The sequence below is a fragment of the Sitodiplosis mosellana genome, unplaced genomic scaffold, assembly GCF_009176505.1.
Source record: "Sitodiplosis mosellana isolate CC-2019 unplaced genomic scaffold, AAFC_SMos_1.0 Smas_scaffold_2, whole genome shotgun sequence".
NCBI lineage: Eukaryota > Metazoa > Arthropoda > Insecta > Diptera > Cecidomyiidae > Sitodiplosis > Sitodiplosis mosellana.
This window is the reverse complement of record NW_022595245.1, coordinates 4690803-4705229: the sequence shown is the minus strand read 5'-3', so window position 1 is coordinate 4705229 and position 14427 is coordinate 4690803. Positions and strand designations below refer to the sequence as shown.

The 14427-nt window shown below is 37.4% G+C and overlaps 1 protein-coding gene across 11 annotated transcripts in view; it reads right to left on the bottom strand.

The window, feature by feature from the left end:
• The window catches only part of LOC129565296 (tyrosine-protein phosphatase Lar), a 396243-nt gene that overhangs the window by 300944 nt on the left and 80872 nt on the right, over positions 1-14427 (bottom strand). For 5 of the 11 annotated variants that reach the window (XM_055440023.1, XM_055440018.1, XM_055440024.1 and 2 more), the window contains exon 1: positions 1194-3642. The exons of 4 other annotated variants lie outside the window; for them this stretch is intronic. The gene's annotated coding sequence lies outside the window, so the exon portion shown is untranslated. Of the gene's footprint in view, positions 1-1193; positions 3673-14427 lie in introns of those variants that run through there. 2 more of the 11 variants (XM_055440014.1, XM_055440025.1) reach the window with 2 other exon arrangements.

Below are 14427 nucleotides of genomic sequence, written 5' to 3'. Positions count from 1 at the left end.
CAATTGAACTGAAATCGACGGACGGCAATCGTATAAATAAATGCAAACGATGCAACGAAATGAATTGGAAAAGAATATGTGTTGTGTGCGAGAGAGAAACGAAGCGAAAATGGAAAAAAAAATCTACGCCATTGAGACATGAAATCAGACACTTAAGACGATGGAAAACGAGTCGAATCGACATCGACATCCTACACACCGCACGCTGTCGAATTGTCATTTCGTGTGTGCGTGCCGGTTCGAGTCAAGCTCTCGCACTTTTTATTCCGTTTGCACTAGTTTATGCTCTGTGCGCCAGTTTGATTTGCTTGCTGTGTGTGTTTGCTCAACGCAATCAAAACAGAATTCAAGAGATAAAAATTAATTATATAAATGAAGCATAAATCTTGTCTTCTCTTTCCTCATTTGTGATATTCGCATTCCATGTCTCGGCTTATACGCAAGCCAAATGTGGTTGCCGAATAATGCATGATATCTGCCTTATGCCTTGGCTTTATTAATTTCGTTCGTCTCGTTTGATTGCATATTTTGTGTGTCTGTATGTACATTTGTACTTATCGTAAGTTGGCAGTTATGATTGTGTAGGCGAAATTTTATGTCACTTCATGCATTTCGAACGTCACATTCTCCGCTTGCGCGCACTTTGTGTATGTGAACCACATACACATATTTTTGTTTCCTCTCCTCTTCTCGGAGGAATATCAATGGAAATATATTCCACACGCATTAAATATACACGGCGTGTCATTTTTCGTGGAGAGCAAGATTTGCGTCCAACACAAATGTAATTCGAAACGGTCGTTTCAGAACACTGTTCTAGGGCGCACTGGCGAATGGAAGAAAGCAATGACAAAAAGAAATATATATACTGAAAGAGGGTCGATCAAAATATAATTCCAAGCTGAAATAAAATGCAAATCACGAGCAAGCGCGCATATTTTTCTGCATGAAATGGTGTATCAAATGGAATCGAGAGAGCGAGAATGAAACACAGAACGTCGGCGCATTTTAAAGCTGTAACTTGATTAGCGATGAAAAGAAGAAGAAGAAGAAGCAGAAAAAATCGTGTTACATTTTAAACGGCTTTCTATCCAACAACGATGCCATTTAAATTTCGCGTTTTTTTTCTGTTGTTCGCCGAACGAACGAACGGCCAAACCTAACATGGGGATACAAAAAGTGATTTTTCTTACTTGTTTGATTGCAACTCCAATTGTGCGACAACATACAAAAGATTGAACGAATGAATTGATTTCGTTTCGTGATTTTTTTTTGTTCGTAGTGTAGCAACGCTCGCAGACAATACCGTCTGGCAATGCGAAAAATCTCTTGATTTACACGGGGTCCGTTTAATGCCGGTTCTTTTCACTTGAATTTTAAATAGGTTTTTCCACAACAGAATTCGTAATCAAGAAATGCTTGATATATTGACAACACTTTGTACGAATCTTCTGCTTTTTTTTGCGTCGGTGGGTAGAAAATTCACTGTTTTTTTTTTAATCATAAGATTTCAATGCACTCAAAGAATTTTACACTCGGTAATAAATTCAGTTGGCTGTTGCGTTTGGATGAGTGAGCCAAGCACGAACACATCAATTCGACACTCTTTCCGAATAATTAAAGGCCGGAATGGTGGAGTCTGTGGTTTATGATGCAGCCTTTTGATATCAATTTTCAACACCTACACCTAATGAAATGGTAACCGCTGCTTTTCAGTGCCAGATCATTCGCTCTCTGTGACTGTTTTCGGTTTAATTTGATGCACACACAAAACGAAAGCCAACAGAAAAAACAAATTTTAGCGGCCGCACCATCAAATGCGAAAATCGTGCAGCAACCGTGAACATATACACATACACGAAAAAAGCCGAAGCGAGCAGCATAAAAAAAGTGAAAAACCACTATGATGCTGGATCCGACATTCGGTGATTAATTGAATCACGACACACAGCCGGATAATTAATATATTTTTGGTTTTGTCGCTTTCCGACTGCTTCTCTCTTTTTTTTATATCGTTGCTGCTGCTGCTGCTGCGTATTACACTGAATGTGTGGAGATGTTTTATATGGTCGATGGTTGTTGTCGTCGTCGACTTTCGATGCTATCTTCTAATCTCAATGCTTTTATGTCGATCCTCTTACTCTGAGTAACACACGTTATTCGGTTTTTTTCTGCTTTCTGTTGGTCCTTTTCGTGTTTGTCGACCGAGTGGATTATGTCGATGAGAAATAAGATTATCACAATCACGAATTATATGGTTTTTTTTTACAGCGGCAAACATGCAATGCTTCAATTTTCATTAGCACAACTGATTATTATTGAATGAACAGAAAAAAACAACATGATTTTGGTTTTAGATTTTTTTTCCTTTCTCAAAAGAATTACAAATTTCTCGAATTGAATTACAACGGATAAACAAACGCTTCAGGTTCTCGGAACCAGATCAGATTAAAATCTCAATCAAAATGACGAAAATTCACAACAACACCCAAATCAGAATAGTTTGCATAGAAATAACACCGTTTTAGCACAAAAATTGCTAGCGATTTGCCGTTCATAAATGCATTTTAAGTGTGAAACATGGAAACATGAGCAAAATCAATTAATTGTATGTTGACAGAGACGCTTGCAAAATGTACGACGACAGCGACAATGCTACATAAATGAGACCTTGCTGTTGAGAAATGTCAACGACATTTCAGCCACTTAATTCACATGCACTCACTCACTCTCTCTCTCTCTCGCTCGCTCCGTGTGTCTCGTACTTGCCAAATTGCACCACTGTGCAATACCGATTCAATTGCATTTGCACTCACTCACTCATACATTTACTGAAACTGTTCACTCTCTGTCTAGCTCACCGTGCCGTGGAAAACAGAGCGTGCAGCCGTTCACGACGAATGCCGCTTGGTATCGCCGCTTTGGTTGTAAACAAATGAATTTCTAGTTGAAAAACGCACAACCGGAAAAAACACTCATCGATTTGTTATTGCTTACAACGCATTAGAGCTGTACAATTGATAGTATACACATGTATGTCCATCGGTATATATATATGTTTTGTATCGATAAGTAATTTTGTTTTCTTCATTCACTTCTATGTTCGGTCGTTTTTGTTTGTTTTAATGTCAAGTGACACAATAATCAATCTGTGACTTCAATTATGATTTTGATGGCATTCCATTGGTTTAGTCAGCAATATTTCTAGCCCATCAAGTGATTTGATAGAAAAATATCAATCACATTTGATTTTAATTGAATTGGTCAGCAATGTTTCGGCAAATTACGATTTAGGAACGAAAAAAAAAAATCAATGGTAAAATAAAAACAACTGACACTTGGCTTTCAAATCACACACAAAACACACACATAAGATATTTATCGATTTACCGAAGGCGAGAACAAAACATTTCGCGACGGTTTTTCTTTCCTTCGTTTGTCTCTTTCGGCGAAATGGGAAAAGGTCGTCGCACTGAACTAATGTCTGCCCAAAATTCACAATGGAATTTTCGAGAGAAAAAAAAACTGAATTAACATCCAAAATGTGATTCGATGAATTAAAAAATACTGAATAACACGAAAAATTAATAAGAAAAATTGACAGAAAACCGCGATTCGTTCGGCTCGCTTGTATTTTGTATGTTGTATATCGTTTACTTTATAAAAAACACTGAGTTTGGTTGGTCTTTCCAACAAGCAAATGCAGACATTGATACCAATGTTTGGATGTGTGCGTGTGTGTGTGTGTATGAGTGTTAGCTGTCCGCCATTACCTCACAAATGTATTATCACACACATAAACCAAATACGAGCACACAAGCACATGCACACTCGATAACAGCGAGCCCATCACAACTGTTGGTATGTGTGCGCGTATAGCGTAAATGGAATACATGGAAAAAAGAGCGAAGAATAACATTCCAGCAACACATATTCATTCGTCGTAGCACATAGTAGTACATTTGCCGCATACGATATATCGATTCACGGAGTTGCTGTGCAGAGTGTGTACTCTATGTATGTACATGTGTATGAGCACTTCGACTTGAGTGAACATTCAATGGAGAGCCGAAAGAATGAATGATTTTAATTCAGGTTCATTCGAAAATTCACTCAATGTACACGTTCTCTCTGCTCGGGTATTTGTTTGTCGGACGTGCAGATTGAGAGAATGAGAGTGAAACAGAGAGACACCGCATAAAGCAGCTGATAGCTGATACAAATGTCAGATTGTGGGAGCAGCAAAGAGAGCAAAGGAATCCTATGAGTGTATTGGTGAGAGACAATGTGTGTATGGTTTGGTTTTTTTTTTACTAGAGTACTACATGTGTTTTCAATGGTTTTTTGTTGTTGTTGCTGCTCTTTTCGGTCTTTGGTATACACACACTTCCAATCATAGACCACACACTAGAAACGCTGCTAAATAATTTGTTTATAAAAATTATAAGGCTGGTGTAATAATAGGCACGTTCACCCTATTACATTGAATTCCTTATTTTCGATCGAATTTTATGCGCCTTCTAGGTTATTGTATGCTTCATTTTTTTCTAATTAAAAATACATTTTTTGAACATGAATGAATGAAAACATTTGTTTTTTCTTGAGTAAAAAAATTTCCGCAATTTTTCACTACTCTGAAATCGAAATGACAAAATTAAAAGGGAAATAAAATTGTCGTATATACAAATCGGTCGTTTTGCCTTGTATGCGCATGTGCATTCCATTTCTCTCGTCAAAATTGTTATGAATCATAAACAAAGTATATAGCAACGCATAAATTTCTATATTATAACAATGTAAAACGAGCACTGAACTCCTCACCTCTTACATGGCTCGACAACGATGACGAAGACGACGACGACGACGACGACGACGAGCAACCACCACCAATATATTGCCACATCGAGAGTTGGCAAAAATGTTTGCACTCACAGACGAACGGCAAACATAATAAATAGAGTACAATCCAAATATGCTGGATGTGCTCATTCGCATAACTAACGAAAAGAATGGTAATCATACTGATGCTGCAGCAGCAGCAGCATCCGTAGAGCACCACATAGACATATAATGAAGAAGGAAGATTCGGTTGTTTGGATGTGCCAAGGCAAAATGTCTGTGTGTTTTATGAAGATAGCCAGATTGAATTAGATATACATGGAAATGCGATGTGTAAACGGGATAGAGAAAGTGGGTAAGTTATTCGATTGAAACGCAGCACATTGAAGAAGTCGAAGAAAGATGCCTTTTTCTTCCTTTTGCAACCAAAGTCGATCGAAAATGGGGTGCAGAGAATGGATTCAACGAGTGAAATAATGTTTTTTTGTTGTGTAAGAATTTGCCTGCGCCTTCAAGATTAAACCGGTCGAGACATACTATATCTAGCTCATGAACAATGTGTAACAGTGTGAAAGAAATCATTATTCCCTATTTCTTGAACCGAATCCCGAATGATATACAGCGATACAAAAGTATGTGTATGTGTTTTTGTTTGTAGGTTTCATGTGTTAGTTGGGTAGATTGATCAGCATATATGCAACGCATACAATCCCATTTCACAATTGAACGCTTCATAAACAGTTGACTTCATATGGTTGCAAACATTTCCACCGCATTCTAACTATATTATAGACAAATACTCGGCTAGCTACGCTGTCGATTCCTTCTCCGCTTATGCCATACTGATACAAATTACGATTTTCTCTTTTTACACACATACACGCACAGACGTCTGACAACACGAAAAAGAAAACTAGCGAATGGGAATTTTTATCCTGGCCGCCCGAATGTGTATGTCTCTGTGTAATTCAATTGAACACACATCCGATAAACAAGAGACGTGCATGGATTTCAACATGTTCTCTCGTTTCCAATCGATTAAAATTGGTATATCTATGGCTGAAATGAATATGCAGCGGCCAAACAGGCAGATAAAAAGTAATTAATATCTAGGAGTTTATTAAATTTGGTTCGATGCTCTAAGCAAAAAACAACAAAAAACATATCTCTATCTATTTTATGCAGAAAAAAAACGACGATCGATGCATCGTTCATGAAAAGTGCATCCACTTTTTTCCAAAGCGGCCATATTTGCAAAATTCACATTTTAATCAATTTATTTCGATTTTCATAACCAAATTGAACATTTGAGCATGAAATTAGGGCAATTATGGTCGATGGGTCAAAGAATGGTTATGACACCACTGTATGGTTCACGCTTCGAAATATTTGGCCTATTTCAACGTTTGTGTTTTTTGATTGGGATTGTGGTTAGATTTTCCATTGAAACGGTAAACCTTTATAATTGCAATGATATAAAAAAATTGATGAAAAATTTCAATATTGAATATATTCAAAATAAATACTAATTGATGCAGACAATAATTGAATTAAATATATGTTTCGGAATTGATAAGGCCATTCAATTGATTGTTATTTGGTATTGTACGTTATTTCCACCCGAGTGCAATCGATGTTATTTTCACTAATCCCATATTGAGCTAATTGAAATTCAATCCAAAACATTTCACGCATCATTCAGATCATTCATTGTCAACTATCAAACAGCGTTCAATATAATGTGATATGTGTGCTTCAGGCTATCAAGTGATATACTAATTATTATCCATGCGATAAGTGAAAGTTTCTTTCTGAAGAGTCGATTGAAAAACCACTTTCGATCATCGCCAGACATGCCAAAAACCCACATAAGAGTTTCTTGCGCCCAATCAATTCCAAGTAAATTTTCGTGGTTGTTTTTCATTTTAAAAGTGACCACTCGAGAATTTAATTAAAAATTCATCGCATTTCCTTCTCTGCCAATAAATATTTGATTAGATTGAATTTTGTGTAGCCGCTTAAACATATATCAAAGAGCAAAAGGTTATAGAACGAGAGCGAGAGAGAGAGAGAGAGAGAGAGAGAGAGAGAGAGAGAGAAGAAGAAGAAATAGGCGCCACACGACAAAATTGCGGTCAATCATTTTATGGCGAGGCAAAGGGGTGTTAAGTAACATATTAATAGGTGCTTAAATAATAATAACATGGATCGAAATTGTCTTGAAAGACAACAAACGAACACAAACACCAGCCAAACCGAGTGAAAGTCATTGCGTTTGTCAATGCCGTAAGTTATGGGTTGTGTTTATCAAATTTTCCACATTCCATATAGAATGGATGATAAGACAATGTCTTTGGCTTGTGCTCTATCGCCATCATCATTATTATCGTCGTTGTGCCAAGCTAACCATCGTCTTTTGGTCCCGAATACGGAAATGACGCTGTGTATATAGAACAAATAGAACCATCCACAAATTTATTCTAATTTATTACAAGTACTTATGCTACATGACGGCTCTAGCAAATAATAGAGTCGCTCGTTGTATAGGGGTTTTTTGTACGTAAGTCTCACTCGGCCAATGGTTGGCTCTTTTAATGCATGGTTTTATGGGTGTTGAAGCGAAACATGATATTCTTTTTTTTCTGCATAAATCATTAACCACTCGCTTCAACATCGACACTCAACTCACTGTACTGGCATACACAAAGCATCGCGAAAGCAAAGCAGACAAATTAAGCTTTGCCAAGAGCACGTAATTAGAGTAAAATGAGAGTGAGAGCGAAAGCAACGACAAGAGCAAGAGTGGAAGAGAGGTACAGACCCAGCACAAGAGAAATAGCTAAAGAGAGAGAGAGAGAGAGCGAGAGAGAACGATTTCAACCCAGTGCACATTTTTGATGTTTTTGGAAAAGATGAAAGAGCGAGTTTAAAGGAGTTGTAAATAGAGAGTATTTTCCATGTTATGATAATCCACCTAATGTATTTGCACAGTCCTACGGCGGCATCATTTTACTGATAAAAGAAAGGAAAAAGAATATATCAAATCATTCTGTAAATAATCTAGCAATCTATCTGTAAAAGATGCGTATTTGATACGAAGATCCGACATGTGCCCTTTGTTTATGTTATTCAACATTTTTGGGCTTTGTGGTTTGTGTTAACCCTGCAGCATGACTTTGTCAAACGTTTCTTTCTTCTTCACTGTATCGTATCTTCTTAAAAATTCTATTTAAATTAATTTGAATGGCACGATTTTTTCACTATATTAAAATGACTGCACGCAGTGAGTTTGCTTCAATGTGAAGTATTCAAAGAAGCTTCCTGTGTTGTTGTTTTTTGTTGTTGCGAATTCACGTTTTTCACATCAAATTCGGGTAAAAATTCACATCTTCATCACACCAAGCAAAATTGTCACGAAAATTCAAATTCATTCATGAGAAAGACATTGTGTTTCGCGAAAGATAAAGGAGTTTTCGGTATAATTGCGTTGAATTTCGGTGATTTCCATCGCGGCGGCTGTTGAGTCTGTTCAGCAAATTTGCCTCAACACAATTCCAAATGTTTCAGCACACTCTCGGCTCGGTTAGTCGAGTGACGCAAACGAATTTGAGTGCGATTGGCTTGACGAGACAAATGAATGGAGTAATTATTATCGCTTGGAGTGGCAAGTCTACAGGCATCGGAAAACTATGGTTGAATGATTGATGAAATCTGATGAATAATGACAATGCCAACAAATAGTTGTGTCATTTGTCGCATGTTGTTGAGGCGCAAATAATTTAGATGAACACTCGCTTATGCCTTCAACCGTTGAGTTTGTCATCAGACGCAGAGATAAGTGGCTACCCCGTACACTTCACTCGCACTCTCTTTGGTAGAAAACGCTAATTTATTACTTAAACGACATAGCAAAAACTGGCAATTCGAAAAATAGTGAAACAAGTCTCGTACGCTCATCATTTATTTGTACGCAATGATGGTGTTTTATCGATATTCGTCGTCGTAGAGGGGCTTTGCACTTCAATTGACAAATGTGTCGCGTCTGCGACAACGCAATGCCAATTGAGCGCATCAATTTTTTTTTTAGAAAAAATGTACCCATTTCTACGATAAATTAATAATTTCAATGAATGTTTATGAATCCATTAGTGTGCTTTTCGCATATGCCACATTGTAATTTCGTATTTGTTCATTCTCTGCACTGCTATTGTGTGTGTGTATGTGTGTTTCGATGGAAGATGAGCATCTTTTTGCTCCACACACATTTTGAAATGGTAATTGATGCAGCAGCGTTGTGCCTTGGAATGCGTCAACTTTATTGCCACAACACTCCACAGCCACACGCATCCAATGTATATTTTACAAGGAAAACATTCAACACGCGAAAGAGTATATACTCTCTCTTCCATCGGATCGCATCGCATCGCATCCAGTGTGTGTGTGCCGTACGATGGTGTTAACTTGCTGAAAAATATCTCCATTCATTTGATATTCATTCACACTCAACATTGTTTATTGTTTTATTTATGCCATTTGCATACGAGAGAAAATCATGAAGCAGGAAAATTGTGTGGCGCTTCTGAATTCAAGCATCGAGCAACTCATATAAGAATTGCGCTCGGTGGGCCATAAACGTGAATTAGGATTTCCAAAGCAGAACCAAAGCGAAGGGAAGAGTTTGTCCGTGTGCGTATAGGGTTATTTGTTCGATACATTCTGGCTAAAGTACACAAAATTTCGACCGCGCGTCGTGATTCAGTATCGAAAATTGCCAAATTTATTTTCATCAAGAGCCATCCATCACTCAAAATGGATTGTAATGCGACGCTTTTATTATGAAATTGAATCGAAATTGCGAGTTTGCTACGACACATCTATGGGTGAGATTGAGAGTGGAGTATGTTTTTTCTTCGATTTATATTTTTGAAAAGGCGAGTATGTTTTCTGATGATTCTGTTGGCGTTAAAGTAGAGTATGTTGTAGTACCGTCTAGCCTCCGCGGTCTTCATGGTTTTCACGCAACTGATAAAAGATAACAACATGGTGTCTTCGGCAAAGTTGTAGTACTTGAGGTCTTCTATAACTAAGCCGAAGACAGTTATCTCTTATCTCTTATCAGTTGCGCGCAAATCGCGCACATAAAAAAGCAAATTTTATATAGAACTTTTTTTTTCTTATCATTTTTCGCGCTTTTCGCGGAACTGATAAGAGATAACTGTCTTCAGCGATGTTATAGAAGACCTCGAGTGCTACAACTTTGCCGAAGACACCAAGTTGTTATCTCTTATCAGTTCCGCGGAAACCGTGAAAAACCGCGAGGACCCGCTAAAAACGAACATACTCGCTTTTAACCATTTTTAAGTCGACAGAAACTTGCTCTTCTCTTTCGTAACAAAGTCAATCAAACATACACTACTCTCAATCTCACCCATAGACATATTTACATCGATCGGCAAACAATATATGATGGAGGGATATATTGTTTGAACACTAGCCTGAAAATTTACACCATTGAACTGCAAAGTAAACGTTCCAAATTGCGGAAATACTGTTTACTTCTGACCAACTCAGTGATTTGTTTTTTCTTGTTATAATCAGCAATTTTTTCGGTTAGTTTTTTGCATGAATCGTTTTTTCCCAATTTTTTCTATTCATAAAATCAAAATTTATCGATAAATGATCCAAATCTAACTATCCACTTCTTTTTTAACGAATTTTCCAGTTTGAACTCTTTCTCTATAACTTTTTCGTGATTTCTTTTCTCTCAACATATTTTCTACCCAATATCTAGCATCCTATCATTGAATTCCTATGTGTACGGTTGATTGCGATCACATTGTGGAAAGTTCAGTATCGCGCCTCGACTTCATAAACCATCGTCATTGGTGCATTCTAAATGAATACATAAAATTAATCATCTATCGCACTGAAGTTTGCATTCGCCATGAATATGCATGTCACGCTGGATACGCGTAGCGTTGTCTGCTGCACACAAGTGATTCGGTACATCCGAGAACCGGAGACGAGTGAGAAAGAGAGTGGATGCAGAGTGTAGCACCACATAATACATAGTTTATGCATCGAATGTTTGGTCGGTTGGTTGGAGTTCGGTTCGGTTCGGTTTGGTATTGTGCCGGCGTCATTTGCTGCTCGTGTTTTTGTTTAGTTTAGCGTGTGTACCGTGTGTACACATTAAGCTAGAATGTTGAACACAGTGTTTAAATATGTACAAACACTTCACATTGAATGTAATCAGCTTAAGTTAAATAAACTAGTAGAAAATGTTGTAGAATTAATGTGGGCCGCTCGCGCTATTTATTATGATTACAATGACGATGATTATTGTTATTATTGGCATGTAAATAGGGAATTTTATCGAATGTGCACGGCCACCGCTGCCACCGCTACCACCGCTCGCTGTCTCTTGCTCTATATATAAATCATAAACAATTATTATAATGATACCGTTACCCACGCTAAGGATGTACAAAGGTTGTCAGAGAGATTGCCACAAATTTACGGTAGTTCGTACTTCTTCGTCGTCATCGTCGTCGTCATAAATAGAAAACTTCCACCATTTCTATGATGTATTGTAATACACGACAAACGATGTCTAATAATTTGTATGCTCGTGTTGTGGTTAACTTATTGAAAGCAAATAATCTGTTCCCAGTGAAATCATAGCCGAAATGTAAATCATTAGGGAAATTTAAATCCCACGTGCGCTCGTTCGCTCGCCACGAAATCGAAACATATGACATGGAAACTAAACCACATCCTTGATTCATTTTACCGTAAGCAACCGTACTACATTCCCTGTCATAATCCAGTTTTCACCAACAGCTTTCTAATGAGTTGAATTCCGCATAAAATTTCACCAAAAATTCTCGTCTTAAAGTCATTATGACACAATTTTCGTACAACATGCTGCAATTTTTGTTGTTTTTTTCTCTCGCATGAGTCTTCGACATATTTTTACATGTTCCACGCACATATTGCTCGGATGAACTCAAAACATGTCGAGAACACTTCTCCTGAGATGAGCACAATTTCTCGAGAACACATCTCTTGAGCTCGTTGAAAAAAAAGTCATTCAATGTTAAATCGAATGTGCACACGTTCTTGTACGGAGAGAGTTTGTCTGACCGGTCAATCGCTTTGGACTTATCGAATTCCCATAATTCAATTGTGAAGGGTTACGTCGCTGTTTTTTCTCTCTATCACTCGACGAGCCACCAAAGTCAAAAGAAAAAAAAATGCATTGGTACAAGAGAGTGGAATCGATAAAGTGTGTAGCATCGATAGCTAAATCCCAAGAGTCTGCAATTTTCTTGTTGCTGCTTTGTTTCGTCGTACAATGCCCTTGTGTATTTTACATATTTCTCACACACATACAAAAATCTGCTGCGGTTTTTGCTTTCTCTTTTCCAACTGTGCATATATACCATTTTAAACAAGTTCGACGAGAGAGTGCGGTTCAGCGCTTCATGGGTTCAACATGTTCGATTGAACAAAGTGCATGAACAACATAACTCGAGATTGTGATCGATAATCGAACAAGACCGAAATGGTCATGTTCGTGTCTGTTCATGTGTGCGTGTTTCTGTGCCTGTGCACTGGTTAAATGGCATCATCGGCAAATTACAATCCATAAAATGTTTGAATTCCAATGAGATGAGATGGCTTCGGCCATTTTTCATTCTATTTGCTTCAATTACTTATCCATAATCCGGCATCCGGATGTGATAAACCGACATAAAACAACAAAATCGCTCGTATCGATATTTACAGTTTACAAAATGGCTTTACCAGAATACGAGAACAGTCGACTTAGTGTGTGTGTGCTTGTATGCTTAAGGAATCGGGAACTATTTGCCAATTCAAGCAAACATTAACCCAAAATGCATCAATGGTATTAAATTTAGACTTTCAACTTGATTTTATTCCTGGCAAATGGATACACATCGCTTTCAATGTTAATGGGATTCATTCAGTTGATTTGATCGTATACCTCGATATGCATAGATAGTTATTAGGTAATCACACTTCATGGATTTGTTATCAACGATCATATCATTTGAGCTGATTCTATCGTTTGACTTCCTCGGTTCTCGTTTGATGCTTTTTTTCTTCTCCATACAAAATCGATTAGATCCGACAAACGAGTTCTTTTTACACATTGGAAACGGAATGGCTGAAAACCTCATCTCATCAATTTTTTATCGATTCTACACGGCAAAACCAACAGTGTGCGGTAACGATGCGTTCCCAACGTAAAATCCTTTTCATAACTTTGTGCATACAGAATGTAATTGCTTCTGTGAATACATATAAATTTTTCGAGCGAATTGCACACAATTTCCCATCTGGTATAACTCTGGCAAAAGTGCATATTAAACACTAGATTAAGATACTGTAGTTGAAGTGAATTTTGTTTGTGGAATTAACCTATTAGCAAATCGAACATGATTCACAGCCATTTCTCTCTAGTTCGAACCACTGAATCTGCGAATGTCGATCAATCTGATTACACCTCTATCCGTATCATTCATTTATGACACACGAACAAGTAACACGAAACACCAAAGCGATTCATGCCAATTGATCGATCGAACGAATCGATTGAGGAAGTTTGATATATGGTGAACAGACGCACGGTTTAGCATCGACTACTACCAAAAAAAAATTCCTCAAATATTTCGTAGCGCGCGCTCGTTTTGTCGATGCCATGAAAAATTCATTGATTACACTCGCTCTCGCTCTCTCCGGTCTCCATGTTACAGTCGGTTTGGTCGATTTACTGGAAGATTTATAAGGTAACGGGTAAGAAAATAACTGCTGGTATTGCATTACAGTTTTAGTACTCAAACACACGCTCTCTCAACCGTATCGAATGATTTAGGTCATTCACGTGGATATCGCACTGGATATGTGTCAATAATAGTGAAAAATGTAGTTCAATTTGAAGAATTCGTCAGTGGTATTTGAATTCTTGTCTTGCAACATGGTTTTTCTGCTTGCAAATCGACGTATTTCTGTAAGAAAAATCATTTTTCTAAAAAAAAAAAGTGAAAATGTTCATTAAAAATGGATTTTCTGTTTGAGAATGCGTCTTTTCTGCTAAACGATGGAATCCATGCCGTAGAACCACTGCAGCAAAGTAATCTGCTACATAATGAAGGAAAAAATCCAACTATTTAATTATGGAAAAAAAGAGTGCTTGAAGTCTTTTAATTAATTTTCATCGTCGACCATGTCATTTCTTTCTGTTCGAACCATTTCAAAACTTTTCTTGCCCAGAGTGTTCTCTCTGTGTGAGTGTGACACGTACGAAAAAAGAACTGACACATCCATTGCTTTGAAGAGAAGAAAGGTTGTTTGTGTGTCAAATAATTTTTAATTTAATTAGAGCTGTTAATGAGATCTCTTACTCTTTGGTTTTTTTTTTTTCGTTCACCGTATCAGGCGACTTATTCAATTAATTATTACGATGCAATCTTAATTAATAAGGAATTTAATTTCGAATTTTAGCTCCCCCCTCTCTCTCTCTCTCTCACTGTATGTGTTTTTTCCTTCGGCTCATTTCCA